The following is a 12,009-nucleotide window of genomic DNA, read 5'->3' as shown; positions in this document are numbered from 1 at the left end:
GAGTGCCTTCCTGCACTGCTCTCCAGCTTAGGTTTTTGAAACCAGACCTCTCACTGAGCCTGGAGCTCACTAATTCTGCAAGGCTAGCTGGCTGTGAGATCCAGAAATCTTCCTGTCTCTGCCTTTTCAGTGCTAGGATTGCAGGCACACCACCATGCCTGGCTTTTTATGTGAGCTCTGGGGCTCCCAACTCAGGTCCTCGTGATTATCGTGCAAACACTTTAACAACTGAGCCATCTTCCTAGCCCAGAAAGTCAGGAATATGTGAAAATATTTGAAGTTCTTCAGAAATTAAATCTGTCAGGGGTACATAATATTCCTACTCATTTTTGTTAATTCACAATATTACTTCATGGTATAAATGATTCCCCTATTTTCAAAATGGAAAAGCAGTTGGTGTAAAGGTCACCTACAAAGGATAGTGCCTCCTTTGGGTAGAGTGGGATCACTTCTGAGCACAGCACTTACATGCCATGACATTGGGTTCCCCTACCTGGACACTGCCCATGGTTTCCACTGTCTGCTCATGGGGAAGAAAAATGGTAAGAGGCCCAGTGGCTTGCTCATAGAATGCATTGTTCTTTGGCACTGTGGCACGCTGTCTCTGAACTTTGATATTATCATCAGGGAAATGTGAAAAGCCTTAAAGGGAGGTTAGATTTCTCTATCCCAGTCAAAATAGTAACATATCAATAGCAGTTAATAAAGTTAAATACCTAGAACAGCCACCCAAAGAATCTATACAAGAGATACACTCAAAACCACTCTAGAGAAGCCAAAATAAAATTCTAAATTCAAGCAACCCTGTGTAAAAGCTGAAGAAAGAAAACAGAGAAGCAAATGACAGAGGAAACAGAGAAAAACAACCACAAAAATCATGGGCAGATGTTGAAACTGCCAATAATTAGATCAAATATACATTCTCTGAAAACCCTAAGGAAAAACACATTAAAAGAGTAGATCTAAGAACTGGAGAGATGGCTCAGTGGTTAAGAGCACCGGCTGTTTTTGCAGAAGACCTGTGCTTGATTCACAGCATCCACACAGCGGGTACACTGTAACTCCAGTTCAAGGGCTCAGACCTCCTCTTCTGTCCTCCGTGGTATTGCACAACATGGGTGCACTTACATACATTGAGGCAATACACTCATACACATAAAATAAAAATAATAAAATATTTTTTTAAAAAAGAAAGTGGATCTAAAAAAATCAATTATAGGTTACTATAATATTCATGTCAATGAAACAGTATAGGAAGTTTAAAATAAAAAATACAGAAAAAGATGAACCCTGAAAAAATATAGTGAAAACAAAATAGAAATGATGTATTAACACCAGATAAGAATTCAGAGTAAAGATAATTGCCTGTGACAATATACAATAATTTAAAAAAAATCAACCACCAAGATGGTAAATTAATCTTAAGTGTGTCTGCTCTGAGTAACAGCACTTCAAACTATGCAAAGCAAAAACTTGAACAACTAAAAAGAAAACTAGAGACATACAGCATTGTTAGAAACTCCAATATCTTTTTCTCTGTAATTAATGCATGCAACAATTAGACAGTCGAATAAGGGGTTTGTAGCAGATAAAAATCATCTCTCCGGCAGCTGAGGCATTCTTTAGGTGAGAACATGGGACAGGAGTGGGTTTGAGGGAAGAGTAGAAAAGAGAGTGAGTTGAATCTGGTCAAGCTAGGCCACGCATGGGCCATGGGGGCTGCCAAGGTCACAGGTGATACAGGAGAGGTCAGAAGGGACAGAACGATTTGGAGTCCTCTACATACTGATAGAGACTCAGGAAAAAGGCTTAGCTGAACTTATCAAGGAGAGAGAATAGGTTTTTGGTCTTTTGTTGTGTTTTCTTTTCTTTTTAAGTAGAACCTGAAACTCTCAGGAATCATACACTTGATGTCAGGAATAGGAGGAGTAAGCCGCAAAGGAAAACAGAAGTGTCACACGTTACAGAACCGGCATGTTCATGTGATGTGGCTAGTAAGGGCTCTGAGCGTTTTAAAAGAAAGGACCACCCAGAAGGGAATGCTGTTTGAAAAAAAGTCAAGGAAGGCTTGAACTGTTCTTGACAATGAGGTCACTGATGATCCTGGCAAAAGAAATTTAGTGGAAGAGATTAGAGGTAAAGGAGTGAAACATTAAACGGTGTAGATGACAGGTGGCGGTAATTCTTCTGAGACAGTTGCGACTAGGGAAAGGTCAGGGTGGGTGGAGCGGATTGACTGACAGGTGATTTTTTTTATTGTGTTCTCACTGTTTTCTTTCTTTGCTCTCTCTTCTCTCTTTTGTCATTTCTCTTTTTGAAGGGAGAAAGATTAGACAAAGTGGAGAGCATGTAGGTTAGGAAAAGGAAAAGTTGATTCTGCTGTACCTGTTTTCAGAAGCAGACTCAGAGCAGTAGCAGCAGGGCTGGTCTTTGATAGGAGGAGTTATGCCTATACCTCTCTTAAGAGGAGAAACAGGAAATGCAGACCATGGGAGCCTGGGCTCTGCCGGCACCACTGAACTCGGCTAAACTGCAAAGCAGCAGCTGTGGAATCTCTCTGTCCTGGTACATCTGCATCCAGTAAAGTCCAGGAAGCACTGGGAAGTCTAAGGAGACGTGTGTGTGTGTGTATGTGTGTGTGTGTGTGTGTGTATGTGTGTGTGTGTGTGTGTGTGTGCGTTGGAAGGGTGATATGATCAAGATACATTTTACACATGTATGAAATTCTCAAAGAACAAATAAAAATATTCTTTTTTAAAAAGTTCAGGATATTCTAGCAAAAATCTAGCAAAATTTCACTGACTTTACCTAGATCATACCTGAAACACTGAAATTGTTGATGAATTTAGGGAGGATGAAACACACTTGTGGTCACAAGTGAAGGTGACCGTGGAGACACACTCTGTTAACAGTGGAAATCAGGAGCTCTCCAAATGGTCAATGAAGGTCTAATTCAGATTGTTCAAAATACAGCCAAATCATCCAGCAAGCTCTTTCTTCTCAATATATAATCTTTGAAGAAAATGACTAATAGATACAACAGATTGCTGATATGGATTTTACTTTAGCTCCCCTTTGCTGTAAATTCATATCTAAGGTGCTGGAGCCCAATGAGATAACTAAAAAGATTATAGCTGAGTGAGTTCTAAATCATGATAGCTGGTTGGATCAGTGGGTTAATCAAGAAAACAGTTCTTAGAAGGAAAATAGATTTCACAATGCTTCTCTTTTTATTTAACCTTATTGTAGGGTTCATAAATGATTAGAAATGTAGAGATAATTTTAATGTTATTAAACATAACTTGATCTACATATATCTTTTAGTTATATCCTAATATAATAAATTGCTGAAATTTGTTTAATTCACTGCACTCATTAAGCAGATTTTGAGACATGAGGCAATTTTGTTTACATTGGGTAAAATACAAAGCCTTAATCTAGTAAGGCTTCTGACTAACCAAATACAATGATATAAAGTCTAGCCTTGTTGGCTACAGTAAACAGTGAATCTTTCACAAGCCCCCACCAAGCATTATTAATGTTTGTGCCTTGCCTGTGTAAGTAAGACACAGTCATAGGATTAGCTGATTTGATATTTCAGCAAGCATTCCCTTTTAGATCTTTACTGGAGACACAAAAACTTACAAGATTCAGTGCATCCTCCGGGTTAGGCTATTGAAACATCTTGATTAGGCATGGGTATCAGCTATTCCCTTCTCTATTTTTCTTACTGTTATTTATATCTGCACATCTATTTCCTCTGAACTGTATGCTTCTTTCAGTACCTTATTTTAATTATAAATTTATTCTTCATTGAATCATCATTTATGCAACAAATGTTCATTCATTATTCTCTGGGCCATTAGAAAATAACTATGAAAATATGGAATACCATCCCCAGAGAACATTTACTCAAGTACCTAATTGACCCGTGTGACTGGCTTTTTCATGTCCATCCCTGAGGTAATGCCCAGCAAAGGACATGTCACACAGAGAGGCTTCAGAAATACTGATCCATTTAGTTGATTCAGAAAAGTTGTACCAAGTGTAACTACCTTGTAAGCTTACAATGTACACAGGGAAAAAAAATCACAAAGAATGTTAGTCTTTTATCCTCTTTAGCTATCAGCTGATTGATAAATCCCATTTTTTCAAACCTATCATGTATTATACATATAATGCATACATTATAAAAAAAAAAAACCAAAAAACAGCATTACAACAGCCTTAAAAAAGTCTCATTTACCATGAGAAATCTAAGACCAGAAGAAGCTAGAAAGTTTTTTTATATTTTATCATTTTTATTGTATGTTATGAGTGTTTAGCCTGCATGGATGTAAGTGCACAATGTGCATGCAATGTCCAAAGAAGCCAGAAGAGGGTATCAGATCCCCTGGAACTGGAATTATGGACGGTTGTTAGCCTCCATGTGGGTACTGGGAATCCACTCCGGTTCCCTGCAAGAGCAGCCAGTACTACTGAGCCATCTCTCTAGCTCGAAGCTAGAAAAGTTTTATACATTAAATAACAGTATTTGGATCTCTCTCTAGGTAGAGAGTTCTACCTGGGAATGAAGGCCACCATCCCACTCACTGCCACATGTTGCCTCCAACACTCTCTTGAAATGCCCCTCTTCATTCTGTAAGTTCCAGCAGGAAGAACCCTAATTTCAGCAGCTCCTTCCCTCTCACTGCTCCCAATGTACCTTCACTTTCATCAATAGAAATCTAACAGCTTAAGTTCAAAATAAATTCATGTGCTTGATAATGCCAGTAATCATGGATTCTTTGCAGAACAGACTGCACATTCATCGCTCTTTTAAATGGATGTGCCATTCAGCTGTTACTTTATGCATTTTCTTTATAAAACATGCCATTTGAGTTCACTGGGAAAGGAATAAGTGCCCTGTGAGGAGGCCCTTTGGCTTAGAGGTCTCAGATCTCAGACAAGTAATCAGCCAGCAAGTTACCTTCATGATCTCTCATACAGTGATTCCACTCTTGTGCACAATAGACTCTTTGAACTTCAAATGTTCATAATTCTTCTTACTCTCTGTAGGTCCCAATGTATAAACATCATCAGGGGAGCTTTGTTCTTACTACTCTTGAGCATATACGATACCTATATTTTTCTCTTGTTTATGAAGCTTATTTCTGCTGCGTGTTTCTACAATTACAGTGAGGCCCTTTGTATTTTGAAGTATTATCTCAGGCTGTAGTGGCAGCAGGTTTAACTGAAAAGTAGGCTTCTTGTAAACAGTATAAACAGGAGCTCCCAAAGCTTAGTTGCTAGGTTATCCACACAATGAAAAATATCCACATGGAGTTTATCACTAGGAAATAATAAAAGGCAAACGTGATGGGGGGATTTTCAGTGGTTCCATTGGGAGGTGGTCTCTGACGTCATCATCAATGAGCATCTTCATCATCATCTTTTTTGAAAGGTTAAAGTTTCCCAGTCCATATGCAGGAACAGACAGTAACCAAAAAAAAAGCTGCTCTGAAACAATAATACACAGAGACAGGACAGCGCCAGAAAGACAAAGCCAGTTCAGCTGTTTCCTGACAGTCCTGGCCCAGCACACTTCCACCTCAGACTGAGACCCAGTTTCTAAAGAATAATTTTATCAAGTGATGTCATGATGGCTGGCCTCTTTCCAAGGGCTTCATGGCTTATCTTTGGGGACAGAAAGTTAAGAGAGATAACAAGCTGTGAACTGTTGTCACAGTTTGATGGAGGCAGAGGAGCTAACAGGCTAGTTCTGCATCTCTCAGTCACATTAGCACACAAGACCTGAATTCCATCTTCTGGAGCCCAGAATACCAGCCATGTCTGAATGTTTTTCCTTGAATAAGACAAACCTCAATTTCACTATTTATGTAAATTTTAAGCCCACTGAATCTGTAGCATTTCCTTAATACTTAATTTTTAATCACACACTCATGATACATGTAGTATTATTGCTCCATTTTACAGTTGAGGAGATGGAACACCGAGGCCTGGAGAGGCATATGCAAGTTACATGGCTCCTTTGTAGGAAAGTTCTTAGGCATGACCCTGGAGGTTACTCTTGGTCACTTCAAGGACTGATTTTCTGTGATATTTAAAAATTATTATTTTAAATAAACTAAGTGAAACTCATAAAAATAAACCACAGTTTCTCAACAAAAATTCAGTCATAAGCTTTCCTCACAGGATGTCATAAACTCGATAATTCTGTTTTTATAATTAAATCACATACAATTAATGCTGTCAGTCATAGTGAAGTAACTTATTCTCTAAAACTTCCAAAACAGTTTATCTTTGGATATTCTTAGTTCACATTCCTTGAGTTGAAGTGTATGCATCCACAGGACTGTGCAGCCAGCATACACAAAGTACATAGTATACCTCTTGGGAGTATTAGGCTTGTATGATGCTTTGGAAGAAATTAAAATAAATGTGACTATTTGTTAAAAGGCAGAAGGAAAAATGAGTATGATGATGTAGGAGATATCTAAGAAATGTATCAACAACAAGTGGCTCAAGTTTTAGGCCGAATTTAGGGGCTCTGGGTATGTGTTGATGACCCTCTGCTGCCTAGAGCCACTCCAGTGGGAAAGTCTAAGAAGTGTTAACAAAAGAAAATTCAAATGCTATTTGTACAAAGTAAAGTTTTATATGATATGGCATGTTATTCTCTGTAGAAATAGTAATTTCAATGTCTTTATGATCTAAGGGACTAGCTTTAAGAATTAAGTGGTGAAAGTAAAAACGTTTTGACATGACAACGTAAACAACACATTTTACAAAAAGTAGGAAGAGGAAAAATAATCAGCATTCTCTTTGTTTAAGAATGAAAATGAGAGGAAAAAAAAGAAGGAGGAAAGGAGAAAAGGGAAGAAAGAAGGAAAGAGGAAGAAAGGAATTATTTATTCTTAGATTCACTTCACTGTTTCTCAAAGACCAGTGTTCACTGAGTCATCTCTGTGGGTATAACGCTGTATAGTACATTGTGGGCAGATTCTAAGAAAAAGAGAACACTTGCTTTGAATCCAGTAGCACCTTCCAAGAAAACCATACAGATGCAATTAAACATAAATTATAATGCCTAAAAACATAAGCAAATTAAATGTATATTGCAGCTGAGGGCAGTTCTGATTTGATAATGTGATTATGTATTGTAAGAAAGGACATCTAGGGTCCTAGTCTAGTCACTCAGTGCTTCAATGACATACAGGTATAGCCCTAATCAACTGTTAGTTCACCCTGTAAAGGCAGTGCCCATCAATCATTCTGTGCCAATGTAAGTATGGACAAAGGCACTGGATCAAAGGGTTAAGGGCTCCTTCTAGGTCTTCTTTTGAGATCATAGAAATAGAACTCAGGTTGTTTTCACACTCCCTCTACCAGGACCCATTAAATAGCTAGTGAAAATATTGAATACACCATGGCTGTAGGCTTTGATGTTGGCAAATGTGTACACCCAGTCTGTCTTCCTTGACTCATAGTCTGCTTGTGTGCAGTGCTCAGGAAAAGCTTCACTCAACCCTGCAGGCCACTCAGGTCATCCTGGTAAAACACATAGGCGCTCTGCTAGTCTAGATATAACAGTACAGAGATTTCAAGAGTTAAAATGTTAAACTGGTCTCCAATATAATTGAAATCCCAACTTCTGACATAAAAAAGATTAAATTTAATAATCTGGCTTTGCCACTTTCTCGCTCTGATATCTTAGTCTTGTCTTTATTTAAAAAGCAAAATTTAATAAAAATCCATTTCATTCTTTGTGTATGTGAATGGGGGTATGTGAGAGAGTCTTGTGTGTGTGTGTGTGTGTGTGTGTGTGTGTGTGTGTGTATTTAGTTTTATGAAACAAAGTCTCATTATGTAGTCCAGGACAGCTTCAAATTCCCTAGCCTCACCTTCCAAATTCTAGGATTATAGGCATGTATCACAATACCAGGCTTAAAAAGATATTTCAGCGTTAACCAAATTTAGTCAATATTTGCTGACATGTTATTGATTTGAAGAACAATTATAATTTGGTTTGATTATGTAAGTTGATATTATATAAATTTAATTCAAATTCAGCATTATCTTTTTTTTAGGCAAAATATGAACTAAAAAATTCTTCTCAAATTCATATGCACAAATCAATAGAACAAAAAATACCAAACTTTTCAATTATTAAAATGAATGACTTGGGGCTGGATAGATGGCTCAGTGGTGAGCAAAGACTGCTCTTGCAGGGGATCTGGGTTCAATTCCCAGCACCCACATGGCAGCAAACTGTAACTCCAGTTCCAGGGGATCCTATACCCTCTTCAAGCCTCCATGGGAACTGCATGACATAGGTGTACTTATATACATGCAAGCAAGACACTTATACATATCAAATGAAAAATAATAAATATTTTTAGATGAATGATTTTTCCAGGTGCAATGATGTATACCTAGCTCAACGTTTGGATGGTTGAGACAGGAGAATCATAGGTTTAAAGCCAGCCTTGCTATACAGGGGTACTCTATCTTTAAAAAATAAACAAAAGGAACAAGAATCATGGCTTGTGAGGTGATTCAATGTGTAAAAGAGCTTGTCATTGACACCTGATAACTGGAGTTTGATCCCTGAACCCATAGTTGAGGAGAGAACTGACTCCTAAAAGTTGTCCTCTGACCCTCATATGTATATCATGGCATTCATGTGCCCTCACTTCCACATGCATCATACATACACATCACCCGCACATACACACACATAATATAAATAAAAATTTAAAATTTAAAAAGTTAAGTAACCAAAAAAATCAAATCAAAACAAGAAAAACTACAAAACAGCAAGACAAAAAGCAAACAAACAGCAACAAAAACCCACTCCAAAACAAAAAAGCCTTTTACATACAACTAAGTATTTTATGTTTTTGCTTAGGAAGTGTAAGTTTCTTAGGGTTTAACAGTTTTGTTTCTAAAATAAAATTATTTATTAACTTATTTATTTACTTATATAAATGTTTTTTCTATATGTACATAAGGGCACCCATGCCATGCAATGCTTAGAAGAGGGAGCTGTATCCCTGAAACTGGACTTAAGGACAGTTGTTATCCTTCATGTGGGTGCTAAGAACTGAACCTGGGTCCTCTGCAAGAACACTCGATGCTCTTAAACTACTGAGTCATCTCTCTAGCCCCAGAATATCTTTTAATTAATGAGCAGGTCATTCCTGGCATGATTGTGGTTTTCCTTTACCCAGAATGAGCAGCAAACTTGATTTAAAGAAGAATAAGCATTAGAAAAGCCAAGAACTCAATGTTTATTATACTCTCACAAAGGCAGACCGTGTGGGATCTCTGGGAAAGTGTCCTAGAGAGGTTGGAGCCTGTCTTTTCTGAATTGAGCAGGTTTCTTGGAGGGTCAGAAAATTTCAATTGTTATCCATTTTAAAATAAATTGCACCCTGTAGCATATTGTATCGGTGAATAATCATTAGGACTGCTGTAGCTATACAGTTGTTATTTTGGCAAGAAATAAAATCCTGTCAGACGAAAACAAGTTAGGATTTTTACATTCAATGATTAAATACTTATTTGGTGATAATTTACCCCCATAGAACTGTATTATTTCTTTTTAAATTTTTTATTATTATTAATTTTATGTGTATGTGTGTATTGCCTACATGCGTGTAAGTGCCCCTGTTACGTGCAATACCCATGGAGGCCAGAAGGGGTGTCAGATCCCCTGGAGCTGGAGTTATGGATGGTTATAAGCTGCCATGTGAGTACTGGGAATCAAACCCAGGTCCTCTGTAAGAACACTCCAAGCTCTTAATCACTGAGCCATCTCTCTAGTCCCAGAACTATATTATTTTTAACTATAAAATAAAAGATGATGTAAAACAAAAGAATGGCTTTTTAAAAGGTTCATTGAAGACTCTATAACTAATGTTTTTTAAAATAAGTTCATTAAAAAACATTTCTCAAATTATAAAGCTAAATTCAAGAAAGTTTCAATAAATGTGCTTGAAAGGGGACAAATTATTATGTAGCAGAAGCAGAGGCCATATTCAAAGGAAACATAATTATTGAAATATTTATTTTCTTGGTTTGTTGGTCTCAGTAGCTAGGAGCTTTTAATTAATGTTTTATGGGTCTGTAGCTATGTGTAACATTCTACTTGTGGCAACTTATTTTCTTCCATTCAATCCCCAGTTCCCCACCCAGCTCCTCATACTCCCACCTCCCACCTTGTATGCCTCCCAACTTCATGTTCTTTTATCTCCCTCTGAACCCACTCAATGCTTCCCATATGCACATGGGTGTAAGGGCATCTACAGGAGCATGGGCAACCTACTGGGGCTATATCCTTGTAGAAAACTGACTCTCCTTATTCCAGCAGCCCACAGCTGTCAGTAGTTACTAGGCTAGAGTTGGGGCTTCATGAGCCCAGCTTTACTGAAATTTTGACTGGTTTGATCTTGTGAAGATTTTATACAGGTTTATACCAACAGTTACTGTGAGTTCAGAGGCACAATGGCTTTATCATGTTCAGAAGACACTGTTTCAAAGCAGTCATCCCAAGCTTCTAGCTCTAAGAATCTTTCTGCCCCATCTTTCACAACACTCCCTAAGCCTTGTGGGGTGGGTGATAGAGATGTCCCATAAGTTTAAGGCTGAACTCTCCACAGTCACTCATTCAATACACTCTGACCAGCTGGATTAATCTGCCTCTATATTAATTTCCATCTACTACAAAAAGAAGCTTCTCTTATGAAGTTTGAGAGGTCTATGCTAATCTATGGGAATACAGACAAGTATCTAAGAGGAAGTTTGGTACTATGTTCATTTACCAAAATAGAAGTAGTAGGTTCTCACCTATGGCCTATGATGTCCCCAGCCACAGATTCTTGGCCAAGTACAAACATGAGTTGTAGCCTGTGGAGTGGTCCTAAAATCTAAGCAGAAAGCGATTGGTTACCTCCATAACATTCATGCCACTATTGGGTCAGTAGGCATGCCTCACAGGCTGGTCATTTTTGTAGCTCACAGGGTTCATAACTGGATAAGACTGTTGATGAGTTTCTTCCCTTGCAGCCTATATAGCACATTCCAGCACTATGAAAGCAAGTTGTAGAATTTTTTTAATACATTTTCAGATCATGTTTTGCATAGTTATACAATAAAAGTAAGTTTCTTATTTCTCAAGAAGGCTGTAACATAAATGATGCTATATAAGCATCTCTGGAGCTGGAACAACGCCCATTTTGTACTATGCTGTTTGGCTCCCAGCTTCTTCATCTATCCTGTGCTGCATCTTTATGAGAAGTGGTACACCTGGAATCTAAGACATTTAAAATAGTCCCTTTTGTAAATGAAATTATTTAAATTTGAAAATCTTAGGCAACTTTGAGTGGGTGAGGGACCTATGGAAGCCGATTATTTTTAGATAGAGCTATGTGAGCTCGAAAGAGCAGAGACCAACTTTACTTTAGGAAAGTGGAACAGGCAGCTATCAGACGAAATCCTTCATACAAACCAAAGTGGATAAGAAAGTCCTAAGTCCCTTCCTGTCTCTTTTAGGTTCGGGTCTCTTTCTCTTTTGTTCTCTTTCATGTCCTTCTTGTGGCCGCTCTACAGTCTCCACCAAGTATATTCTTTCCTGATCAATTTTTCCTTTCCCTTCTATAGCCCTGTATAGGTTCAGCTTGCACACAGCTTTGGCTTACTTGAACCTATGGCAATTTGATAACCCTAGTAAAATTACTTATTGGCAATTTAATCCTTATTTCTTAGTTCAACTTTCCAAAAGAAAGTTCTAGTTGATTCAGCTCTTTTCTTGTTTGCCAGTCCCTTGACAAGTAAGGACAAACGTGAAGTGGCCGACTAAGGCCAGGCGTGTCCAATCTCTGCATAGAAGGGCAGCTCAAGACTTTAAAGAGTAAAGACTACAGATGAATTACATTTGTAAGAAAGACTGGTGGTAAGACTAACTGCATACATATGTATTTATTAATTTATTTTAAGTCACAAATT

This window comes from Nannospalax galili, unplaced genomic scaffold (assembly GCF_000622305.1).
Source record: "Nannospalax galili isolate Female #2095 unplaced genomic scaffold, S.galili_v1.0 scaffold186, whole genome shotgun sequence".
In the NCBI taxonomy this organism is placed as follows: Eukaryota; Metazoa; Chordata; class Mammalia; order Rodentia; family Spalacidae; genus Nannospalax; species Nannospalax galili.
This window is presented reverse-complemented; position numbering follows the sequence as displayed.